This window comes from Sprattus sprattus (genome assembly GCF_963457725.1).
Source record: "Sprattus sprattus genome assembly, chromosome: 2".
Classification (NCBI taxonomy): domain Eukaryota; kingdom Metazoa; phylum Chordata; class Actinopteri; order Clupeiformes; family Clupeidae; genus Sprattus; species Sprattus sprattus.
In genome coordinates, this window is record NC_137921.1 from 27,390,498 (window position 1) to 27,411,383 (window position 20,886).

The following is a 20,886-nucleotide window of genomic DNA, read 5'->3' on the forward strand; positions in this document are numbered from 1 at the left end:
CATCAATAGCAATTAGGGGTTCAGAGTCTTGCTCAAGGACACTGGGACAGGGAATAAATCAAACCTTCTGATTACTAAACGACTTCTCTACCTCCTGTACCACTGTTGTCCCCATCTCTAGACTGTGAATAGATGTGTGCATTATGAGTCTAGGTAACTTAGTCATCACAGTATCAGTAAAGCTGTAAGAAACTACTAGAGGAGGCGTAAAGTGTATCTAATTGCTCTTACTGTGACCTCCTGTTCTACGTACAACTTCATAATAATTCTCTGTGGAATATAATTCAACAAAGCCACGTGTTTACAGTAATGAGTCTGTAAAAGACTTGTGCAATCCCCAGATCAAGGAATGTGCATACCTCTTCATTATAAGTGTGTGATTGACAGAACAGTGCATTCCTGTTTGAACCCAATGCTATGCTGGAACAAGGCATGATTAGGTAGCTCGGTCCGAAACATATTGTATTTGATTATATTGATTGCGTTCGCCTTCAAAATCTCAAAAGGAAACAGGCTCAGACGTTTTGCATATAACCTTGTTCATCTCTAAGAACATTAACACACTAATTAAGCCCAGCTCGAGGAGGCACAGCCTAAAATACATTCATAAACACATTAGAGACGGAACAAATTACTTAAAAAAATTACTTAAACATGCACTTCCCTTATTAAGTGAGACATTGCTCAATGTAATGAATAACTCACTTATCTCAGGCTACGTCCCACAATCTTTCAAAATAGCAGTGATAAAACCATCTCTTAAAAAACCTAACCTTGATCCCGATAATCTCGCTAACTATAGACCCATATCTAAACTTCCTTTTTTGTCAAAAATACTTGAAAAACTATTTGCTAAGCGACTTACTTCTTTTCTACAACAAAATAAAATTGAAGAAACCCTCCAATCCGGTTTTAGGGCTCACCACAGTACTGAAACGGCCTTAGTCAAAGTCTTAAATTACCTACTAATCGCATCTGATCATGGGTGCACCTCAATATTAGTTCTCCTAGACCTTAGTGCGGCTTTCGACACTATAGATCATCTGATCCTGTTACAGAGACTTGAACATCACGTTGGCATCAAAGGCTGTGCCCTATCTTGGTTTAGATCTTACCTCTCTGATCGCCATCAATTTGTTCATGTCCATGAGAAGTCGTCAAATCACACCAGAGTAAGCTACGGTGTCCCACAAGGCTCTGTCCTTGGACCACTGCTCTTTTCCCTCTATATGCTACCCTTAGGTGCTGTCATAAGGAAACATGGCATTAACTTCTATTCCATTGCTATGCTGACGACACCCAACTCTACCTATCAATGAAACCTGATGAAATTGTACATCTACCCAAGATAGAAGCTTGCCTCCATGATGTAAAATCTTGGATGACTAACAACTTCCTGCTCCTCAACTCTGATAAAACTGAGGTTATGCTTGTAGGCCCGGATCAACTGAGAACTACACTATCTACCCATTTACCCACACTCAATGGCTTCCCAACACCCAACACTAACATCAAAAACCTTGGTGTAACTATCAACCAAGACCTCCTACTTGACTCACACATGAAACAGATCTCAAAGACATAATTTTTTCATTTACGCAATATTGCCAAAATTAGAAAGGTCCTATCCCTCCAAGATGCAGAAAAACTAATCCACGCATTTATTACTTCCCGCCTCGATTATTGTAATGCTCTCCTGTCCGGATGCAGCATCAACACAATAAAGAGTCTCCAACTTATACAGAACGCTGCTGCTCGTACACTCACCAGAACTAAAAAATATGAACACATGTCACCGGTACTCGCTTCTTTGCACTGGCTCCCCGTCAAAAGTAGAATCGACTTCAAAGTACTCCTGCTAACATATAAAGCCCTAAACGATCTGGCTCCAAACTACCTCAAGGAATTAGTCGTCCCCTATTGCCCTCCAAGGCTGCTCCGTTCCCAGAGTGCAGGCCTCCTGGTAATTCCAAGAATATCAAAGACCACAATAGGAGGGAGAGCCTTTAGCTACCAAGCCCCTCTCCTCTGGAACAATCTCCCTGCCTCCATCAGAGCTGCAGACACCGTGCCTATATTCAAATCAAGACTTAAGACATTCCTCTTTAGTGCATCCTATAGCCAAAAGTAACCGCGCCAACAAACCAATCACCTGCTGTACCAGCCACCCAGACATATCCGAACACAAATTAAAATATTACTTGCATTTAGTACCGCAACATCAATTGTGTTTCCTGTTTGCCGAGTGGATGCATGTACGGCCCCGGCAAACAGATCACAACAAAAAACAAATTAAATTACTACTTGTAATTTAGTACCGCAACATCAAATGTGTTTCCTGTTTGCCGAGTGGATGCATGTACGGCCCCGGCAAACAGATCACAACAAAAAACAAAATGCTCAATGCCAGAAAAACTAAACATATCTAAGTACCGCAATATGCAACAGGCAAACCGACACACAGGTGACATGTCCCTGGTTGGTGAAATTATTCATCTGTGTGTTTGTTTGTGCTGATTCCCGACTGACAGACCTGCAGACTGATTCGTCATTTCCTGTTTGTTAGATGGATCAGGAGGAGCCTCCTGGGCCTGATCACTCCCCTCCTCAGCCCGCCCCAAAACGCCCCTGCAGACCGGCTCCAGAGCAACACCAGCATCGCCCACGCCGCCCTGCTCCCCATCCTGGGCCCTCAACACAGTCATCATCCCCTCGACGACTTCTCCCGCTGGATGTGACGACCACCACTCTGGTCATCGGCAGCTCCATGGTCCGCGATGTCCACACCCCCCCTTCAACAAGCGGCCCCTGCAAGGTCCACTGCCTCCCCGGAGCCAGGCGTGTTCCAATCGCTGATGGAAGTGGAACTATCCCTCCCCACCCCCACCACTCTGCACGTAGTCTCTCTACCTGGTCTACCTAGAGAAACCCTCGGCCAACCGCACCCACCGCCACTGCATTGCCGTACACCTACTCTACCCAATACCCTATGCTAGCATTTATATACAATATACATTATTGCCTCCACCGAAATGTTTCTCTGTCCCTACATCCCTTACCCCCCTAAACAGTAACCCTATTGGCACAGTAATCTGGTCTTGTCTGTATCATGTATTTACCACCAGATGTATGTATACATATGTCCAGTGACCAAATGCTGGCTGTGTATTGCCCCTGTTGCTTCCTTTCCCCTTCTGCCACACAACCCTTCCCCCCTTCCCCCCGTCCCACCTTCCTGTCTCCACCCGGCCGACCTAAAGCAGATGGGTCCCCCCTTATGTGCCGTGGTTCTGCTTAAGGTTTCTTACTGCCTAACAGGGAGTTTTTCCTTGCCCCTGTTGCCGTTGTGCATGCACTAAGGGGGTTCAGGATCTGGGCTCTGTTAAGCGCCGAGAGGCAATTGTATTGTTATGGCGCTATACAAATAAAATTGAATTGAATTGAATTGAACAATAAACTGAACATTTTTCAAAAGAAGTCTTTCTTCTTTGTTAAAAAAAAACAGTTAGGAAGAGAGAACTGAGCATGCAAAATGACCAACAACAGGTTTATTAATGATAAAAACACATGTTTTATTCAATATGTCTCTTGTTAATGTTAATACAACATTCACAGAGTCCCTCATGCTATATATACTGTATATAGACACATATATGTCTCTGTGTGTGTGTGTGTGTGTGTGTGTGTGTGTGAAGATATCCAAGACACAACCTTATACAACAGGATTATTTACGTCTGCTTTTCATACATTTCTGAAGGCTTGTGTCACCATGCCTTTATTTGTTGTTGTTGATGTAAATATTTGTGAAGACTTATCAACAAGGGTTGGCATTGACCCCAGCTATTGCAGGGAATGGCACCAATGTTAGGCTTGTTGTTTGTCAGTTGACAGCATGCCGACCGTGCAGTAGGGAAGCAACGAGTGCAACAATTAAGTGGACTCATCACACTGTGTCAGATTGAGTTTGGAATACATTAGTTCATGAATAATGAGCTAATTAGACAGAGCAAGCACACACACACACGCGCGCACACACACACACACACACACACACACACACACACACACACACACACACACACACACACACACACACACACACACACACACACACACACACACACACACACACACACACACACACACACACACACACACACACACACACACACACACACACACACACACACACACACACACACACACACACACACACACACACACACACACACACACACACACACACACACACACACACACACCATTAAGCACCCGGTGAACATCTGTTAAAGACTTCATGTTTTGCCTCAGATATTTCAAATAATGCCAATGGCTGTCCAACACAAGCAACTCACCTTCTGTTGAGCCTCTAACAATGTCTCAGACACCCAAACCAGCTCAAATTCATCAGACAGAGTCATCTGTGGAGAACCGGAGGACTGAGATGCACTTCGTAATTTATTTTGTTTTGAATCTGCTATGAGAAGGAGGTTTTAACACAGATATAACACTTCAAGAATATAAAATAACGATTTTTCTTTGGTGGATTGACGGAGAATTACACACTGTAACTTAGTTTCTTTGTTAAAAGACACCCGACTTGAATTGGGTGCCCACTGAATTTTTACCCAAAATCAAAGTGTCACTCAGGGCCGTAGCCAGGATTTTTGAAATACCGAGGTCAAGGGTTTCCCCTATATTTTTTTGTAACGACTCTTTGCCGTCACTGCTCCACATCTGTGGAACCAGCTCCCCCCGGACATTAGACCCACCCCCTCCATGTCTGCCTTCAAATCTAGACTAAAAACTCACCTCTACTCCCTGGCCTTCCTTGCCCCTTGACCTTTTACCTCCTGTTCATGTCTATGTGGTGTGCCCTGATAATGAATGTTCCCCTTTTTGTATTGTTGTATTATATTCACTTTTTTTAAATTATTATTTTAATTTGACACAGTACAGCACTTTGGTCAGTGTATGCTGTGTGTAAATGTGCTCTATAAATTAAACCTACTTACTTACTTACTTACTAACTCCACTCTGAGTTAGTAACCTAGCAACAATAGGGGGTCTGGGTGCATGCACCCCCTGAAGAAAAATAACCCTTTAAATTGTGACTTCTGGTGAGAATAGAACAATATAGCAAAGGAGTACATTGCACCAATAATTTTTCCTCATCTGGGCCTCGTTTCCCGATAACGACGTATCTTAACGGCCTACGTGGATTTTCGCGACATCGTACACTAAGTAACACTTTCTATTAACGTGCGTTTCCCAACCATCAACTTAAAGTCAGGTGCACGAGCGCAACGTGCACGAGTTCTTAAGTAGCTCTTAGGAGCTGTTTACGTTAGGTTAACCTGTTTACGTTAATTGCTGTGAAATTAGCTAGCCTATGCGTGCATCGAACGTGCAATGTGCACTGAATTCGGGGCGGGGATAGTAACGCCATCTCCAGCAGAGAAGCCTATTTAAACTGTGTTCCCATTGTAAGGACATTTATTACGATCTGTCTGAGAGTGGGCTGTCAAAGCTAGCATCATCGAAGTCATACAGTACAGTAGGCTACATACATTCAATAAAATGAACCTACATTTGAGTCCAACTGCATGACCATTCTTACCCTACACTTACCCTTACAATAAAGAAGTGATCCTATTTCAACCATAACTTCATTTTAAATAATGTCTTTCTTTATGACATTTAGTTTATAGTTTAGACAGCAACGTTGACATCTACAGTATATTCAACTGCATCCACTACATAATCTCAAACTTTATTTGTTGGTAACTCTCCAAAAGGCTACCATTAACACATTTCTTAATGAAAAGGAAACATGCATCACAATAATACTTCAGTGTAACCTGTACCTATGTGGAGTGCAAATATGTCTTGCCATTACACTACCCAACAGCCCTACGTCTGCTAACCCTACAGAATGCATAATTCCTACGGGCACTGCACTAGTTTTGTATAGCCTAATCTTTATTTTCAAATACTCAATATTCTTTATTTCTATTTTGATGGGAATAGGCAGGTGAAACAATGACATTCTCATGATGTGCTATACACAGAAACATTGTTTGGATTTCTTCTACAATAGGCCGAACGACACCCCTGGATAAGGTGTCGAGGGGTTTGAAGCGTACGTCATGCGTGACTGTATGAGCTATGAAACTAGCGATTTAAAAAAAGTTTCAATGAAGAACATATATATATATGTATACAACCATCTAGCTAGAAGCTACCATATAAGCCAATGGAGTGGTGGCATAAGCTCTAATTGTGCCATAAAACTACTGTTTCAAAGCTTCAGTTAAGACCTACATACTCTCCATTGGTCGCGTAGCACATTTCAGATCAAAACGAGTCATTATAAACATATAAAAAGTTGTGTAGATAGCTTTATTAATGTAAAATATTCCTCGCTTCAAGTAGCCATGATTTTTTTTAAATTCCCCTTTCTTCCGAACGACGGTCGAACGACGCCCCTGGTGGATTAAATCGCTAAGTGTGAAGTTACTACTGGTCCTGACCACACGTAGAATTCTTCTCAACGAAAGATACACTTAAGCTAAGTGTGGCGTTGGGAAACCCGTCTGCAACGTAGGAATCCTCTTACGAGCGATTTCAAGTGCTTTTTAGGCTAAGTACGCGTTCGGGAAACGAGGCCCAGGTCATCATCCTCTGTCTTTCTTGCAAACTATAACTTTGACTGATGCAGCCTCTTGCCACCACGTTGCATCTTTGCTGTTCTATTCTCGTTACGTGTTATATCTTCGGAAAATAAGCGGAAAATACTTAGAAGCTATACAAAACAGAACAAGTTATCATGACATCGAGAACCAGAGTAAGTAGTCTACAGATTACAGCAGTATTGCCGTACATTTGGCTAACAAGCGTTACTGTTACAATACGGAATTATGAAAGAATAATTTTCATATTATCTCGCGAACGTAACCTATATTACAACTAACACTAGTTCGTAGATATTCAACTTAGGTGACTTACACGTGGTGTATAACAGTATGATAAAACTTTTCGAGCCGGGCGTAATGGAACAAGGCTTACTGTCAGCGTATCGATACCCTTGCATTTCTCACGCGACAAACTTTGAAGGAGTAATTATATTCGTGTCCATGACAACAGTAACCTACTGCTGGCCTAAGCAGAGGCAGAACATGATCAGTTGGGCTTTATGGTTTTCCTGCTTTATGTTAACATTTTTACTTGCTGAAGTATAAGGGGGAAAATTAAAATGAAACGAAACTTAAGGAAAAAATTACAGAGGACATGACCTCGGTGTCCTCAATGGTGGCTACGGCCCTGGTGTCACTTCAAAAGTGCGTTTTCGTCACTCAGTGCGGTTACATGATGGCATAACCCCGATTTTGGCCAAAGCCCGACTTCTCATCCATGGGGGGTTAACTGCGTTATCTCACGGTACCAGGCAGTGACAAATCCAGATCTTGGCCGCGTCAGTTCAAATCAAATGTGGAATGTTTACAAGAGGGCAGTGTTACGATCACAGCTCCATGACCGAAACATAAAAGGGAGACCACGCAGAAGTTAAAATGTATAGATATGTTATTTATTAAGGGTTATAGTTATAATTTTATCTAATAATGATAGCCAACGTGTGTTGAATGTCAGTGTTGTGAATAGAAACAACCAATGTTGTGTAAAGTCAGTTAGATGATATTACAAAACAATCAACGACGATAATACAAAAACCACGATCCAAAACCAACAACAAATCCCAAATCCAAGCACTCTCTAAATCCAACGATATCCAACAACAACTCCAACACTCCAATCCAACGCTCCACTCCACGATCTCCCGACTTCAGTCTGCTCAGGGCTTTTGTAGCCCAGCCAATCATGGGGTCCACCTGTGCCCAATCACCTGCCGTAAACATGCTGTAGAGACAGAGATACAACAGGCATGCAATCTCACGAGGCGGGGCCTAGACCCGCTAGGGTCGTAACAGCAGTGAATTAGCGTGTTCTGTCCAAAACAGTCACAGTCAACGTATCAGTTTCAGTTTCGTTTCAGTATTCCAAAGTGAATGAGAGGGAGCACAAGAACAGTGAGCGTCTAGCAGCGATTATCATATCATAGACATATATGATGCATGAATATATGTCTATGGGCAGGATCTCAAGCATGCGCAAAAGTTGCTGTTGTCCAGTTGTAATCTAGTTTCGAGAGTTACATGCGCGCGTTGTCCGATTTCCAGCGTAATCCGATCATTTATCTGGGGGTGTAAATCTGATTTCAGTCGGACACAGGAAATCTACATTTGGGGAGTTACATGAATTGGATCTTCGATTGAAACCCGACTACGCTCGGAAACTGGACACATGTAACCGCACTGACTGAGATGTTGTTGCAGGCCTGTTGTTCAAAGGGTGTAACGGAAGTATCATATGGTGCCTGCCTTATCCAAATAAGTTGCCCAGCATTCAAGCATCAAACTGAAGGCTATTCAATAAGCTATCACAGTAAGATCAAGTGTAAAGCAGATTTAGGTGTTTTTCACCGTGTATTTTGGACAGGTTTGCAGTCCACCAAACTCTACTCAGGAGAATGTAATGTGTCAAAGGGGTTGGGATCTCAATATAACAATAATGATATCGATGGATGAGATTCCTGTCCCCAACCTTCCAAAACATGAACAGGCCAGTATTTACCTCGCTTAGCAGGTCTGTCATTGGAAATCCACCACTGGATACCATGGGTCATAACTAGTGCTGTCAGTTTAACGCGAACCCATTTTAACGCCGTTAATTTTTTTATCGCGCGATTAACGCGTTGTAAAAAAATATACATATATATATTATTATTATTATTATTTTTTTTTTTTTAAACGTTCTTTTTGCCCTCCCAAACTGTGTAGTAGGCTAACGTCACGTTTGAGTGAATGATGACCGCGATACGGCGAAATGGATGATAAAAAGCTTCTGAATAGAAAGTTTACCTTTAAAAGTTGTGTTGTGCAAAAGAAGCGAGCTTCACTGTTGTCTGAAAATGTCAACAGGCAGCTGGTTGAAAGCACAGAAGTAGTTGGCATACCTTTTATTGGTAACCTAACTGTTACGGTTTATTGTTTTTGAAATAAGAGGCCTGACTTCTATGTTCACAGCAAACTTGAAAAAAACAAATATTAAGCCATGGTTTAACTGTTTAGGCTGAGTCCTTGTTTATCTTAAATGTGCACTAGATAATTTTATTTTGTACCGCCCTGTTTGGCAATGTTGTTTTTCAAACAAATAAAACATTGCTTAAAGCAAGCCAATCCACTTTTCCATGTTGATAAGAGCATTAAAATAAAATAAAAATTATGGAAAAAAATAATTGAAGGGACATTTAGAATAGATACAAATTTGCGATCACGATTCATTTTGATTAATTTAACGCGGTTAACTATGACAAAAATGCGATTAATCGCGATTAAATATTTTAATCGTTTGACAGCACTAGTCATAACTCCAAGTAGGCAGGTAGGGAAGAGAGAGGGAACACAAACAGGCTTCAGACTGTTTGATCATGGTTGGGGAGGTTACTTTTGGAATGTTAAAGAATACAGACCACTAGTAACCCTGTTAAAAATTTATGTTGCTATTTAAATAACTTCAATGTTTGAATACTGTTGATAACTTTTTGATTGGCAGACGAGAGGCGGTGCAAATTCAAACAAGAGAACCGATGAAAAACAAAATACTGCCAAATAAACGGAGCCTGTCTATACAGCGAAAACATGCAAAGCTACAGAGTGAATGTTATATTCTACATATGCGCTTTAAAGCTTCTTCAGAAAGGAATGTATTCAGATGTAAGCCCCTTGTTCACTAACATTTTGATTAATAACTCTTATGAATCTACTTTTTCCAATCAGTGTGGGTTATCCGTGTTGGTTACTGTGACCAATCAGTGTAGGTTATCAGCAGTACCGGTTCTTCCAACACGCACACTACGCACGTTGCGTAGGGCCCCGCAAATTTATTATTTATAATAAAGGCCCTGTGGGAAAAAAAAAAAACGTGACAACGTAACTGTCCGTCGCGGACGTCAGATAGCTACCCATGCGCATCATTAGTGTGTAGAAAGATGAAGCGGAGCTATCCCTCGGGGAATGAAAAAAGGAAGGGGGAGGAACTTGAAAATGAACTGCGGGAGCAGCAGTCAGGTAAAGCCTCCTGGTGGGAGAGAGGGAGGGACAGTCCGTGTTAGACCTACATCAACAGGGCGGTGAGCCCTTGGGGATCCTCGGTCTCTGTGTGCGTCTGTGTTGCTAGCTTCTATAATTTTAGTTGTAGCCTTGTATAGTTACAACTGCACTTAACAAAATGGAAACTTTGGAAAGTAATGGATACATATTGACTAAGATTGAAGTTTGTTTGCTTGGATAGCCCACAGGCAAATATAGACGCAGATACGATTTATTCTTGGTGAATAAATACAACTCGTGAAATATTATGACAATGGTGCTAAATAATACACACTTATTAATAGAGTGAGATCATACCGAGAAATATCAAACTGTTGCTTGAAGTATTGGTTTGATGTTTCGAGGTTAGTACGTTGTTTATTATGGCATTTTACTCTCCTTTCATTTTATAAAGACACGGTCATTGTAAATCGAAAACATGTCGTTTTGTTAAGCTCAAGTCTTCTCACGACTCAATTTGTTTGCCTAGCAACCACTTCAACAGAAAACGGACAATATGGATCTGCTAAATAAAATTCCAAGTGATTCAGAGTTTGTAGTCTTTCTATAACAAATAGTTGCTTCTTCCGAGAACCTTGGCATATTTTCACTGGACCATTGAAGATTTGAAAGTTACAACCAATGTGTGTGTTTTCATGTTAGCATGGGAGCTGGTAAATTAACTGTTGATTGTATATAGGCTGCCTTTTAAAGATTTTTAGGTCTTTGTGTTTTTTCTCTCAGTGTTCACACTTTTCTGCTGATTTGGTCTGTATTTATTCTGTGTTGGACCAACAGGTGGCGATATGCAATATATTTAAAAGGGGGATGAGTGGAAGCACTGGGTGTCAGGTGCGACGGTTGAACATTTTGGGGGTTCAGTTAGGAGGGCCCCTTGGCAGAATTTTGCCTAGGGCCCCATGGAGGTCTGAACCGGCTCTGGTTATCAGTGTTGATTACTGTGACCAATCAGTGTAGGTTATCAGTGTTGGTTACTGTGACCAATCAGTGTAGGTTATCAGTTTTGGTTACTGGGGCCATCAGTGGTGAAGCATTTGCAGCTCAGGCGACTGGCATTTCATACTTTGCTGCCTGTGTGGTGCTTGAGACTAGATTTGATTGGGTAGTGAGTAGGGATGAGGTGAGACTAGATTTGATTGGGTAGTGAGTGAGTAAGGATGAGGTGAAACTAGATTTCATTGGGTAGTGAGTGAGTAAGGATGAGCTGAGACTAGATTTGATTGGGTATTGAGTGAGTAAGGATGAGGTGAGACTAGATTTGATTGGGTAGTGAGTGAGTAAGGATGAGCTGAGACTAGATTTGATTGGGTAGTGAGTGAGTAAGGATGAGGTGAGACTAGATTTGATTGGGTAGTGAGTGAGTAAGGATGAGGTGAGACTAGATTTGATTGGGTAGTGAGTGAGTAAGGATGTGGTGAGACTAGATTTGATTGGGTAGTGAGTAAGGATGAGGTTCAGGACGGCTGGGTTATTCATTACCCAGCAAGCAAGCCTCCACAGGCCCTATACGGGCCCCCTTAGGGCTGGCACAAGGGCCCTTTGAGGGCTGCCCATGCCGGGCCCCTGAGCTTTTGCTCATTGGCAAAGTGCCGGCCCCTCATTGCTGGCCCTGCGTGGGCAGCCCTAACACAGCCCACAGGAGCCCTCACAAGGCCCACGCAGGGCCCCTGAGCTTTTGTTCATTGGCCAAGTGCTGGCCCCTCAGTGCTGGCCCTGCGTGGGCAGCCCTAACATAGCCCACAGGAGCCCTCATTAGGCCCACACAGAGCCTGCACTCATTTTTGGCTCATTTATTTATTGAATATATTTATATATAATAGTAAAACATAAAAGTGAAAGTAAAAAACTGGCACACACACAAACTCTGAATTTGATCTCTGCATTTTACCCATCCAGGGTAGAGACTCACACACTCTGAATTTGATTTCTGCATTTTACCCATCCAAGGTAGTGACACACACACACTCTGAATTTGATCTCTGCATTTTACCTATCCAGGGTAGAGACTCACACACTCTGAATTTGATTTCTACATTTTACCCATCCAAGGTAGTGACACACACACACTCTGAATTTGATCTTTGCATTTTACCCATCCAGGGTTGTGATACACACAGCACACAGTGAAGTGAAGCACAGCACATTTTTCCTGCCACTTGGGGATTGAACCGATGACCTTACGCTTTCCAGCCCAACACCCTTACCAGTAGTCCACGTGAGCTTTGTCCACCCAAACTCAAAAGTTATACGTTTTCTACCTCGGAGTTTGGTTTGACAAAGCTCAATAATAATAATAATAATAATAATTCATTTTTTTATAGAGCTTTTCTGTATACAAACACACATACACACACACTTGTATTAATAAAGTCTTTAATTTGAATTCCTTTTGGCAATTGTACATTTCTGACTATACAGATGTTAGTTATGCTGTAACTGCATCCATTTAGATTTGCAGAACAAACACTTTCTATTTTTTACAATCATATATAAATAAATTCAATAAATAAATGAGCAAAAAATGAGTGCAGGCTCTGTGTGGGCCTAGTGAGGGCTCCTGTGGGCTATGTTAGGGCTGCCCACGCAGGGCCATCACTGTGGGGCCAGCATTTTGCCAATGAGCAAAAGCTCAGGGGTCCTGTGTAGGCAGCCCTCAAAGGGCCCTGTGTAGGCAGCCCTCAAAGAGACCTGTGTGGGCAGCCCTCAAAGGGCCTGCGTGGGTAGCCCTCAAAGGGCCTGCGTGGGCAGCCCTCAAAGTGGGCAGCCCTCAAAGGGCCTGCGTGGGCAGCCCTCAAAGGGCCCTGCGTGGGCAGCCCTCAAAGGGCCTGCGTGGGTAGCCCTCAAAGGGCCTGCGTTAGTAGCCCTCAAAGGGCCTGCGTGGGCAGCCCTCAAAGTGGGCAACCCTCAAAGGGCCTGCGTGGGCAACCCTCAAAGGGCCTGCGTGGGTAGCCCTCAAAGGGCCTGCGTGGGTAGCCCTCAAAGGGCCTGCGTGGGCAGCCCTCAAAGTGGGCAACCCTCAAAGGGCCTGCGTGGGCAACCCTCAAAGGGCCTGCGTGGGCAGCCCTCAAAGGGCCTGCGTGGGTAGCCCTCAAAGGGCCTGCGTGGGCAGCCCTCAAAGTGGGCAACCCTCAAAGGGCCTGCGTGGGCAACCCTCAAAGGGCCTGCGTGGGTAGCCCTCAAAGGGCCTGCGTGGGTAGCCCTCAAAGGGCCCTGTGTGGGCAGCCCTCAAAGGGCCCTTGTGCCAGCCCTAAGGGGGGCCATATGTGGCAGCCCGCACAGGCCCAGCATGGGTTTTCTGGGCAGCTTAGACTTTGTTGGGCTATCCGGTGACAGCCCGCAGTGAACCCAAAGCTGCAGGCCCCGCTTGGGCAAGCCCACACCGGGCCTGTGTAGGACTGGTGTGGGCTGGCCCTAGCCCACAGTGCCCACACCGGGCCTGTGAAGGATTGGTGTGGGCTGGCCCTAGCCCACAGTGCCCACAGCCTGCCTGCATGGGGCCGGTGGAGGCTTGCTTGCTGGGTAGGCTCGGATTTGGCTGATTTGAGCTAAATTGAGTCATGCTGAGAATGTCTCCTTAAAGGGGTTAATTAGAGAGTGCTGTGGATCATTTGTGGGTGTCTGAGAACACATACAGTTAGGCTACTGATCATTTAGAAGCTGTGAGAGCAAAGGCAACCTTAAGAAGAAGTTGAAGTTAAATGGAAAGAGTGAGTCAGGCATAAAAAAATAAGAGTGATGCAAATCACGGTTTTCATCAGACTTTAAAAAGAAAAGACTGGTATTTTCTCTGGTACATGATTTTTTTCAGGTGTTGTCGTAATGTGAGATTTATGTGTGCAAGAAATAGTGGTTGTATGATCCTGCCAGTATCAAGAAAGAGATTAGAACTGATCACTAACTTCACACACACACACACACCCCCACACACACACACACACACACACACTGATCCATTTACTCAAACTCAACTCAAACCAACAGGCGACAGTACTCGAGGGGCAGCAAGAGGGACTGTGATATTCCTTTAAAAAAAGTGTATTTGGACAGTCCGTTTTCTCAGTTAAGTCAGCCCAAGAATGGAACCATCTCCCACAGAACATTAGAGAATCAACCTCATTAACAGCTTTAAAATCAATCTTAAATCAAGGTTAATAAATAACCAAAAATGTGAGCATTAGTGGGTCAGTAGGACTTATATATTGGGATTTTAATTTAATTTCTTTAATTTTATTTTATTTTATTTTATTGTATTTTGTCAATGTTATGTTTGATGTATATGTTAATGTCTTTTTTAAGCTATCACTTATCACTCTGGCAGGGGGACTGTTTATTAATGTACACTGTCCCTCTTCAACAAATAAACAAACTGAACAGGCTGTGCGGAGCCGGCATGAACGTGTGCCTTGAGTGATCCACTCAGAGGTAGACAGCTCAGTACCTCAGTTCACACCTGGCATTAGAATGCACAAACACACACACACACACACACACACACACACACACACACACACACACACACACACACTCACACACACAGACACACAAAGACACACACACACACACGAACAGGCACACAATCACAAGTGGACAGCTCTAAGTACATCAGTTCACCCCTGGCATTACAGTAAAATGTGCACTCACTTCCCCGCTCTATATGCAATGGCGTAACCACGCATTCTTTTGGGAGGTCCCCCTCAATATACAGCAGAAAATATGTTAAATATATGTTCTCCTTTTATGAACCCTGTCAATGGATCGGTCTCTTATTATGTCCTATCTGTTTTCAATTTATTTCCGTTTGTTAAGAAAAACATAAGTGTGTGACTCCCCCTCCTAATTGTACACTTGTGTGATTTCGTTTGAATCCACCTTGCGTCGTTCTGCCTTGTCATGGTTACCTAACACTTTTTCATCAGTCAGTGGAGGGCAAAGGAAGTAACGTTGGTTAACTTGGTGGAGAGGAGGTAGAGTAATGGAGGAATTAAGGTTACTTAATAAGCAGAGAAAACTGGACCTGCAGCGGAGCATACGCTGTTTTTTTCAGACAGTAAGTAACTTGATACCAAGCTAAATTTGTAAGCAAATAAAACGAGTAGCCTCATTAAAGCAGAATATTAAATGATAGATCATGAAGGTCAGTCGCTGTTCTTCTGATAAAATGACACAGAGAAACAGAGAGAGAGACAAGCATGCTGAAAGCAGTGAGGCGACTCAGGAAGTTTGGCATGAACCCAGACATCCTCACCAACTTCTATAGATGCACTATAGAAAGCATCTTGACTGGTAGCATCTCAGTGTGGTTTGGGAGCTGCACAGCCATGGACCGTAAGGCCCTACGCAGTGTGGTCAGATCCGCTGAGTCTATCATCGGCAGGAAACTCCCTTCCCTTCAGGACATCTACCTCACAAGATGCCTCAGAAGAGCTGGCAGGATCCTAAAAGACTGTCACCACCCATCCTTCAGACTGTTCACCCTGTTGCCTTCTGGTAGAAGGTTCCGAAGTATCCGGTCTCGCACCCGCAGACTGGAGAACAGTTTCTACCCTAAGGCCATCAGACTCCTTAATGAACAATAATGAACAATAATGCACTCTCATCACTTTACACTCGCCACTTTACTCCTTCACTGCTGTTTGCACTACATTTGCAATATTGCACCACCCACACACTTGAAGTGTCTTTGTCTCTGTGTCCAGGTTATTATGTTTAAATATGTTCAGTATAGCTAAAAATATCATGTAGGTATGTTTATCTGTTTAGTATCTGTTTAGTATGTGTATTTATGTTTAGTATGTGTATCTATATTGTATATTTATTGTTTATCTAGTAGGTCACTACTATGTCTTTTCATATTTTTTATCTAATATTCAGTACTTATTGTTAAGTTATGTTATATCATGTTGGAGTACTTATATGTTTATATGTTATATGTTATGTCTTGTCATGTTATGGTAGTGTGGTATGGTGTCCTGTCCTAAGAATTTCAGTGCCCAGTCCAACTCTGTTGTTCTGTGTACCTGACAATAAAAGACTTGACTTGACTTGACTTGACCAGACAGGGACATGCTCTGGACATGCTGGTGATCAAGTGAGAAATTTGAATGAAACTAGACAGACATACAACATTAGTTTTAATCTATGCCTACGTGTCAGCAATAAATAAAAGTACTACTAATATAATAATAAGCAGAATGTATAAATCAAAAGTATCATGAAGGTCAGTCACTGTTCTTCTGATAACATACAGTAATGACATGTGGTCACAATGAAGGCAGCACAGAGAGGCATGCTGAAAGCAGTGGCCAGAGAGGGACCTGCTCTGGAAATACAGATGGTGAGGAATTAATGTGAAATAAAATGCAATTTAGTATTGCACATAGACAGTGGTAATTTTAAGTATGTAGCTAAGTAAGGCATTACAGGCAAATGCATCTTGTGTATGATTCATTGGTGAAAATAGGCTGGTTATTCCAACACTACATGTTTTATATATATTTCAGGAGACTTAAAGTTAAAACTCTGTTCGTAATGTGCAAATTGGTTACGCCCTTGTCTGTATGCAAATAAATACATACATCATTCCAGGGGGTCAGTGCCCTCCATTTAATTAATTGTGGCCCCTAACTTAAAAAAATTAAACTCAGTCAAATAATTTTCATAATGATATGGAAAAATATCTCTAGTATTTTTTTTAAGTCTGCCATACATTTTAACATAATGAAGCTTGAACATCAGCTAAAGTCGTGGGCAAACTGTGTCTGTAAAACTTTGTATTATGCATGGAACATCACTCTTCTGTTGTCACTATTAAATCAATCTATAAACAGGGATGAACTGCATCCTTATTGTTTTATTACATTAATACATCTGATTATATCTTAATTCTTCATAAGAAATACTACAATTAAATGTTACATAAAATGGATACCCTTGGTGCCTGTAAGTATGGTATCAAGAAAAATGCCACCAACCCACCTCTGGACTTACAGAAGGTATGCCGCTACTCTGCTCTCCAAATAAGCTGAAATGTCACATAAAAAATGTATAGCGCTCTCTATTGGGTGGGCAAACTGACCCTTGTAATAATTACTGAAAGCCCAATCCCTCTGGAGGACTGTCCTAATCCTTCCCTCCCTCCCTCCCTCCCTCCCTCAAAAGGGCAACAGGGAGCCAGAAACATCTTCTTTACCAGCCTGCGGTAAAGGCAGTGTCACATGTCATTGCAGGGACATTTAAAGGCTTGCTGAGGAGCCATTACTGCCCGAGAGAAAGACAGGGGATATTTGTGTACTTTTTTTCCACCTCCCTTCCACCACCTTTTGTGTCCCTCTTTTGTTTTTCTTTGTTAAAGGAGTTGTTGTACTGTGGAGAGAGCACCCGCCTGCGTATATTCATGGATGTTTTTTCGCCCGCCCCGCAACCCCGCCCCCCCGCCCCAACCACCCAACAGCTAAGTGGTAAAACTGCCCTTCATACCCATCCATCCGGAAGGCGAAGAGAAAGCAGGGTTGATATTACTGTTCTAGTCTTTTCCCTGGGTGCTGGGCGTCTGAGACAGCTAGAGTCTCGCCTCACACTATCTCCTTCGATCTCTCATTGGTTGGCATTTACGGAGCGTTTCATTCCACCGTTCCTTTAAGGACAGTCGCTTTTCTCCCCTTATTCCATTAACATAAAGACGGCTGGGGGCGAGGCAATGCCCGTTCTGGACAAGCACTGCCCGCTCCCAGGAGGTGCCCAGTCAGCCTCTCTGACAGCGCCCTAATCTTTCACAATGCAAAAGACACAACCGCAGCTTGAGAGAGAGAGGGAGCAGGCCTGGATCTCAGTCAGCAATTAAGACACTGTCTCAGAGTGAGTGGTACAGCTTTGTCGGGGGGAAAAAGTGAAAATCACTGCAAATCTTCTCACATGATAGTAAGGTGTTTTTTCCCCCCTTATTCTTTCCATATTAGTCCATGAATCATATATGTTTTTGGTATGTTTTTATTTCACTTTCGCATCAAAGGAAAATTCTATTTGCTTGTGTCTGTGTGACAAAGCAACTAACTAGGGTAGATCCTAAATGACATGGAGATAACTGTCCGGTACAGCACTATGAACTATATTATTTAGCACTGCAGGTACACATTTGGAAACACGTTTTTCTTTGAAACACACTGAGAATGTATTTTGAGACAGAAAAGTGCTCATCGTGTTATGTCACATTGTTAAATACAGTGACATCTCACAGCAGTACAGTGGTAGCAGAACAGCAGGCAATGTGTGTCTTATACAACTCAATCACCTAGGCTTTTTACTCACCAATCCTGTACCTACCAAACACCAAATTTACCCAAACCTGTAATTCACCAAACCTGTCCACACCTCACTCTACTGAATATTCATTTATTCTTAAACTTAGCGACCCTCACTCACCAATAGGGATGGGAACCGAGAACCGGGTCTTGTTTAGAACCCGTTCCCAATGAGCCGAATCTTTGGAATCGTTAGCCAAATTCATAACCGGGTCTGTTAACAGGTCTATGTGCCGTTTGCGCATGCGCAAACTCTTAATAATAATCAGACCGCAGCAGAAATGGCAACTCGACAGAAGCGATCTAAAGTGTGGCTTTATTTCACCCGAACGGATGCAAACACGGTCACTTGTAACCTCTGTAAAAAATGTATTTCCTCAAAGGGAGGAAGTACATCTACCATGAATAAGCACTTGAGCACACATGGTATAAAATTACAAGAATGTCATGTTTTCAATGCCAGCAGCAGCTCAACTAACGTCGGCGCTTCATCCCTAACTTGCCAAGGTAAACTCCTCAAAATGTTTTATCATAAGTCATAACGGTGTTACTCGTGTGTTATCAGCAAACGTTTGCGTTTTCGTGTTAACCATAACTAAACTTAGCATTGAATTGCTTAACAGAATGGGCGATGTTGGACATTGTCATATATCATATATAACTTACATAACTAGGCTAGCTTAACTGTAGAATCTTCTATTTTCAGCCGTTGGCTAGAGGCAGGGGCAGTGCTTGCCTCCCCTCTGTTGGTTCTGGTTAGGCTGTACAAAAGACTCTGTTAATAATAACGCGTGCAGCTCCCTCAGTTTGACAGTTTGATATTGATAAGTTTCTCGTAGCCAATTCAGTGGCAGCAATAGCTAAGTGTTAAATATACTGAGTGCCTAGTTTGTACATGATACAAGTAAGTATGTTTCAGTACGTGATTGTGTTTGTAGTGGACTCTACATTGCCATTAGAAGCGTTAAGCATAATAGTTCGCTATTAGCAATACAACCAAGCAACCTACAAGAAAATATACAGTCAAGCTGGAGACACAATTAGCCCTGAGCGATCGCGTATCCTCCCAGAGAAGGCAGACATGCACATTTTTCTGCACAAAAATTGTAAATAGTCTTTGCCACTGTTAGTAAAAAAATGCTGGCAGCTCACTTAATAATATACCCTTTTACAAAAGGAAGGAGCATTGTTATTTTTATGAACGTTTATATTAAACAGAACACATTTTATTTAAGTTGTGTAAGTTTTATTTAAATGTGTATGTAAACATTCTAAAAATTTATATAAAAGAACATTAATGTAAAAAACCCGTTTGTGCTCTTTTTTCACCCCTTACCCAATTATAAGAATCGTTAAGAGAATCGATAAGGAATCGGTTCGATAAGCAGGAATCGATAAGGAACCGGAATCGTTAAAATCTTATCGGTTCTCATCCCTACTCACCAATCCCTATATTTACTAGATGTTTTTACCTAACCTACACTATATCCTAATTGAACCCTATGTCCATCAAGTTCTACACTCGAAAAAGTCATCTACTTACCAAACACTATATACAGGGGTTACATTTTATACAGTATACATTGTATATATACACTATACTATACTGTACATAGGTTAACATTCCTAACAGCAAAATAATGGATTTCATGGCAAATCTGTGACAGGCACCAAGACACAAACTTTGCACAAGTTTACTGCAACAGCAGTTACTAACCAAGATTAATCTACATTAAAGGAACAAAACTGATCAAAATTGTAATAATTTGTGAGTAATAATTGTTGGAACCTAAATGCAAACATCAAGAGAAAAGTGCCGTCCATTGCAGACAGCAGATTGAGTTTATGGCGCTGTACAGGCAACCTAATGACCAGACATCTCCTCTTGCATTGGTGTGCATTTGGCCATAATGAGGGGCTGAAAGGCCTCCTTCTGCCACGGTACGGTTAGTACACACTCAGGTGTTTCAGAGACGCTAGGTTGAATTTGATGTTTCAACACACACATACACACACACTTTAAAGGACAGGTGTTTTATGGGCACTCATCTAAAAAATCTCTGTGGATGAGGAGTTGGGGGTGTGTGGGGGGAGTCTGTGTGTGTGTGTGTGTGTGTGTGTGGGGAGTGTGTGTGGGGGGGGGGGGGGGGCAGTGAAGCTGACCGGTGCCATGATGGAGGTAATTACTCAGGCAAATGGAGGGGGCGCAGAGGCCTTAAATACTGCTGCTATGCTGATTTCAGCTCCACTGCAGAGGCAAGTAACGCTCAGTGTCTGTCTAATAAGGCATCCACCCTCTACTGGGGAGCTCAAGGAGAAAATGGCTTTGTGGGGCTGACAGAAGAATGAAGAAAGAAAG